Genomic DNA, 6,724 nt, shown 5'->3' with positions numbered 1-6,724 from the left:
GTTCATCACGTCTGAATTTTCTAGACGTTGTCCAGAATTTTTGGAATTTTTCAGAATTCTGGAAATTTTTAGAAATTCTGGAATCAAAATTTTGAAAAAAAAAATAGAAGAAAAGAAGAAGAAGATGATAGGAGGAAGAAGAAGAGAAGAAGAGGAAAGGAGGAAGAAGAAGAAGAATTTCTTTCTTTTCCCAGTCTTTATTTCTTTCCCCAATCCACATGAATTTTGTTTATTTTCTTTTTCTTTAATTGGAAAATGCATTTGCTTTTGGATTATGACTATCAATAAGCCTAATTGCTTCCGCTGAAGAATTGGAAGATGCTGCACTGTGTAAACCCATAATTGTGATTGTTGTCTAATTATTGAATACTAAGAAAAAGAATTCTATTTTTCATTTTTATTAATTATTGTATTTAGTATATTGAATAGAACAGGTATTAGTTTAGAAAATAATAAAATATGGCGGATATATTCCAATTAGGGGTGTTTATAATCATGGGCACAGATCAAAAAATCTATTCAATTAAGAAATGAATTCATTGATTGTTTGTAAATAATCAATCCATGAATATCACATTGATTAATTTTACTTAAGTATAGAAGGCACTAGGAGTTGTTAAGGTCAGGAGAGAGAAGAGATTACTTTCTCTTTCCGTTGTCTTCTTTTATTCTGTTTTATTCTGGCTGGACCATCTGCTTCTGAGTTTGTTACCCCTACCCTAGTTGGCTACGCTTCGTGACCGCACTTCGGGGTTCAGCTCTGCTTTCTACCTGCTTTAGCAATAAAGAGATGAACTCGCCTGGGCTGATGAGACCGGTTGTAGAGAGATTTTTGAAGCCCTCCCATTAAGGGAGGCAATCGCAGAAAGGAAAGGCAGGCGACCAAAGCGAGACTGTCAGAGTCCTGAAAGGAGAGCGACAGTGGGCGTGGTTCAGGTTTTGAGTTTAGGCAATGTAAAAGAAGAATGAAAATAAAAAATGAAAAATAGATGGAAAAAATGGTATTTTTTATTTGGGTAATTAATTTTTTAGTCCCTATATTTTGACAAAACACACTGTTTAGTCCCTGTATTTTCAAAAACACATGGTAAGGTCCCTAATCTTTCTCTCAATGAACTGTTTAGTCCTTCCGTCTGTTTGTTTGATTTTTTACTGTTTATGACTTCAGAAATGACTAAATTACCCTTTACTATTTACCTTCAAACTTTAAAAAGGAAATCCAATTTAAAAGAAGAAGCTATTTGTATGGAAAACAAGAAAAAGAAAAGACCCAACACTTACGAATTTGAACGATTAAGAAGAAAATCAAGAAGAAGAACACTCAAAGTTGATTTCAAATGCATTAGAGTTTAACGGAAAGGAAAAGAACGCAAATTCAAATTGACTAACAAAATCTTCATGAGAGTCTAACGGCAGGGACTAAACAGTTCATTGAGAAAAACGTTAGGGACTAAACAGTTCATCGAGAAAAAGGTTAAGGACATTATCATGTGTTTTTTAAAATACAGGGACTAAACAGTGTGTTTTGTCAAAATATAGGGACTAATAAATTAATTACCCTTTTTATTTTTATTTTTGATTTTGGGGTTTATTTGTGATAATTAGATAATTATGGAGGTTAATTTATAAAATAAATAAATATAAGGACCAAATTAACTCTTTTGAATTTTAACACTGTTAGTCAATTTAGCCTCTGTTTGCTAACGGTTTGTAACACAGACCTCTGTTTGCAAAAAAAAAAATACCACTCTTTGCAAAAAAAAAATACCACATGTTCGAATTCGCAAAACCGGTATACCACATACAATTTTTTTTTACCACATACATTTTTTTTGTACTTATCCCAAGTAGGGATGGCAACGGGTAGTGTACCCACGGGTACCCGACACTACCCGACCCTAATGGGACTACCCGTACCCGGTATAAAAGGGTATGGGACGGGTATGAAATCAAAATCATTACCCGTTAGGGTAATGGGACGGGTATGGGAATATCCCCTAGGGTACCCGGTACCCGTTACCCGTCATAAAAAAAAATTTATATTAATAAATATCATTGTTTTTTTAGATATAAGACATGAAATTTAAACCCCAACCATTTATTTTTCAACAATTGAGTGATACCACTAAACTCTTTTATTCTTATTAATTAAGGTTCAATTTATTCAATTTTTAGATTGATGATTTATTAAATTTATAGTTTGTTAAATTTGTAATATTTATTTTTTTTATTGATTCTTAACGGGTAAGGATACCCGCGAATTAAATGGGAAGGGTATGGGATACAAAAAGTATACCCGTTAGGGTAATGGGACGAGTACGGATAATTAAAAAATAAAAGGGTAAGGGTTTGAGAATGGCATTACCCGCGAGTACCCTACCCATTGCCATCCCTAATCCCAAGAAAATACATGGAATTTACACATCATAAAAAAATAAACGAAGACATTCTAAGCTGTTTATCAGCAACAGATTTAAATGTAAAATGACTGCGGTGAACCAGCTCTGCTCAACAGCTACAGCAAAATTTGTAGCTCGAGACTATGGCATTAACCATTCAATTCACATACAACTTATTTAACTATATTTGATGTGGGCCCCTCCAAAAGGAGAAACCCTCCAAAAATAGGCGTATGCCGCTGTTTGCGGCGCGCACACGGTATTCTTTAGTAAAAGGCGAAAGAATAGTTCGCTATGTGCTCACCGCGCGGCTGCGTGACTTACTCGGTTGTTCTGCTCGTTATTTATAAGAGACTTGGGGGCCACCCTTTGCTTTTTTATCGATGTGGGATTAAGAGCGTTATTTTACTTCCATCCTTTCCCTGTTTATCTCTATGGGTACCAGGTCTTCTTCAACATCTCCTTCCGGACTTCCATATCATACCTTCTTACAGAGATGCGAATAAAATTACTTGGAGTATCATATTTCAACTCTTCTCTACCACAAGAAGAAGAAGCCATGAAATTAGTAAATTCTATTTTCTGATTCAGATCTGATACCCTGTTAAGGTAGGAATTTATGAACAATAACCCTCAAACTTCAACAAGGTTACCTCGATTCAAGAAAAATGATGAGAAGAAATTCTTGGAATATGTTCAACATAAAATTTGGATTTAGCAAGTTGGGTTTCAAGTTGAATCAATGGAAGCTTACACTTGTTCACATTTTAGCTTTGTTTGCTGCACAACTTATCTTCATAGTGTAGTTGGGGCAACCATGAAGACTTCTAAGCCCATGATTAGAACCAATCTTCAGCCCATTGACTTCCAACAATCAACATGTAATTGGGCACAATTTGTCAGTTAGATTTTGATATATGATGTGAGGGAATTTGTCACTAGAAATCATTAGGATTAATTTGACTAATTGGGTGTTGTTCTTCTCCTAATGCTTCCAACGCGGACTACAACGATCTCAAACCCGAGGTAAAGGATTTTCGGACCGATGTAGATGATTTTGCTCTTCCGAGATTAAAACAGTGAAGCTACAATCGATAATGTCATCATCATCACGAGATTAATGATGACATAGAACCCACGATATGACCTTTCGAATCAATTTTGGTTCATTATCCGACTTTCAACTTTTTCCGACAATTCTATGGAAATTCATGTTTTTTTCTTCTAATTGATGTTTTTGAATCATTACGGGTTGTTTTCTTACTCATGTTTTGTATATATAAGTTAGGAACACAGTTTTTTTTTTTTTTTGTTCTAATGAACATAGTTTTTGAACCATACTTAAAGAAACTTGTGTTAGTATTTTCTTTTTTTATAATATTTTAGTTTATAGCAATTCAGAGGAAGCACATTTGCAATATTTGCAGCTGGTTTTTCAACTCTTAAAAGCTCAGCAACTCTTTATTAAGGGTTCAAGTGTGAAATTGTATCTTATCTAGAATATATAATTTTCAATGAAGGTATTGTCATTAATCCAACTAAAGTTATTGCAATGACTAATTGGCCTTTACCTATAACTCTTAAAAGCCTCCTAAGGTATTTGGGTTTGATAGGGTATACAAGCGATTCATAAAGGGATATGGAAGCATGCTCATGTGTTAGCTCTACAAGATTTCAAGCAACCCTTTGTGTTTGAGTGTGATACTAGTGGATACAACATTGGTGCTATATTGATGAAACTATAATTAGCAAGCACTTTCCATAATTTTATCATTCTTGGGGACAATAATATACTTAAACGATGAGGTATTGGCATATATAGCAAAAGAAGAAATAAATTAGTTATTGTTCGTTATTGTTAAGTTTTATGCTTTATTTGTCTATTTTGTTGGGTATTTGCTTTCTTGTACAATAGCATGTTTTGGACTATTGTGGAAATTGTTAGGTCAGCTGTTACATCGCATATGTATTTCCTTATCGGTCTGTATTACTTTATCAGTTTTTATTTCTTTAGTTGTACTCAACTCCTATATAAGATCATACTTATTTAATAGGAAGTAACAATTTCCTAATCTATTTTATTTTCTTCTATTTTTCTATTCCTAACCTAATTATTTAATAGGAAGTAACAATTTCCTAATCTATTTTATTTTCTTCTATTTTTCTATTCCTAACCTAATTCTACTAATTTTGTGCTAAAGTCTGAACTACTGACAATATCCAAGGAAAGCCGGGTGGGGGTTTTGAGCATCCACTGACGACCAAAAATTTCATGGAACCTTTATACCGTGTTCTAATTTTTTCCAATAAAACATCCAAAAAATATCAATAAATTCATATAGATCACGAGTGAATACCCCAAACATCTCTATCAGTCAATCTTGAATCTATTGCTTACACCAAGGAGGGATTCCTATAGCTATTGTCCAAAAGGCAGCTGCATATATAGCCCATTTTCTTCAAAACCGTTATCAAAAATAAAAAATTAAAGCTATGTATCTGGGCAATTAATGTTTGAGGAATTATAAAAGCATTTTGCAGGTGAGTCTTGGTTATTCACTGTAACAACGATTTTATATATCCCTTGGAACAGTTAATAAAATATATATTTATTGAGTTCGAATCCTAACATACGTAGAAAGAAAGCTTTGAACAATTGGCATTACGAGCGAACAATTTTAGAGAATTACACTGATTTACACACCTCCATCTGCATTTGCTGCATATGTGGATGGGTGCCTGTATAATTGGGGGTATTATAGGCTGGCTTATTAGATGTTATATCTGAGTGTCAATTTTTAGATTTGTTTTTTTTTTCAATTCATAGCTCCCTTGAGTGTTGAATTATATAAACACACTTCAATGTGATTTATTTAGGTTGAGTAGTAGATTTATACTACTTAATAGGTAAATTATACTCATGGCCAATTAATTTTTCTTGTAAAAAGCATCATGTGGTTCATGATTTTTCATTTTTTATTTCATTAACCCATTGATCTTTTATTTAGATATATTAAGCTTTGATCTCTTATTTTCAACCACACTAAACCAATGGTAACCAAAAAATCAACTTTAAATATAAAACCACTACAAGAAAATCAGCAGTTAATGACTGAAAAATCGGTCACAAAATCTGTCCCTAATCGTGTTTAATGACCAATTTCACGAGTTACTGACTGAATTGAATTCAGTCAGTAACTATGCTGGTAGGTAACCATTTACTGACCAATTTCCAGATTTGGTCATAAAATTTAGGACCAATATTTTCAGTCAGAAATCTACGTAGCTAAGTTAATGACCAATCTTTACGACTGATTGTGTAGTCCTTAACCATCATCCTAAGACAATTAACCGACCTTCTTCACCGACGAAAGATAATTGGTACTGGCGATTTTTCCGTCGGCAAATTTTGAGAAAGCAATTGAATACCTACGGATAAAAACCAATACTGGAATTTACGTCGGAAAAATAGAACAATTTTGGCTGGTTCTTTTTGTATTTCATATTTCTTCCAAGATCAAATATATATATATATATATATATTAAACTAAAATTAAATTTATAACAAAGTACAAATCGGTTAACCAACCAACATTAACTATAAATGCTTAGTAGATTTAACTACCTCAAAAAAGTACAATCTGATTACATAATTTAAGTCAAATATACTAATATCATAATAATGCAAGGCCTAGATAAGCCTTAAAAGCTATAAGCTTCAACAAAATATAATGTAAGGCCTATAAATAAACCTTAAAAAGCTATAAGCTTAAAAAAAACTAAGTTACGCTAAATATATGGACATCATGATAATATAAGGACTTATGAACCATAACAAGCTGTATCAGCTTCAAAAAAAATGTTTCTAAGTCAAATATATGAATATCTAAGACGAAGATGAACCTGAACCCATAACACAGTCTATCCTTTGCACATCATCTTGGAGTTGAGTGATAGCATGTTGAATTTGCCTCAAAACTGGACCCATTTGTGTCTCAACATCTATCAATCGCTCCCTACGATCTCTTATCCCATTGACATCAGGGCTCAAGTGGATGCCATCATCAGAACGTGGCTGCTCTCTCTCCACCCGATCTAAATACTCCATAAAACGGGCCCTATCAGTATTAAAACGAGTAAGCTGCTCCTGTATGCGCTGAATCGTGGGATTTTCAGTACTAGAATTTGAGGCAGATGCCTCGCCAATACCCGAGGATGAGGCCCCTATTGAATATGTAGGTGGATGATCACCATAAAACTGGGCAGCTGCTGTACCAAGCCCAAAAATCCTCCTCCCCCTAGTAAGCCCTCCAGCCGCCCTATAA

General features: G+C 33.8%; 1 non-coding gene across 1 annotated transcript; it reads right to left on the bottom strand.

Moving 5' to 3' along the window:
- Window positions 1-2,596: 2,596 nt before the first annotated feature.
- On the bottom strand, window positions 2,597-2,712 carry LOC136228258 (U5 spliceosomal RNA). Its single transcript, XR_010688586.1, has one exon. It is a non-coding gene; the product is annotated as a U5 spliceosomal RNA (small nuclear RNA).
- Window positions 2,713-6,724: the final 4,012 nt, after the last annotated feature.

The sequence above is a fragment of the Euphorbia lathyris genome, chromosome 4 (assembly GCF_963576675.1).
Source record: "Euphorbia lathyris chromosome 4, ddEupLath1.1, whole genome shotgun sequence".
Classification (NCBI taxonomy): domain Eukaryota; kingdom Viridiplantae; phylum Streptophyta; class Magnoliopsida; order Malpighiales; family Euphorbiaceae; genus Euphorbia; species Euphorbia lathyris.
This window is presented reverse-complemented; position numbering and strand designations above follow the sequence as displayed.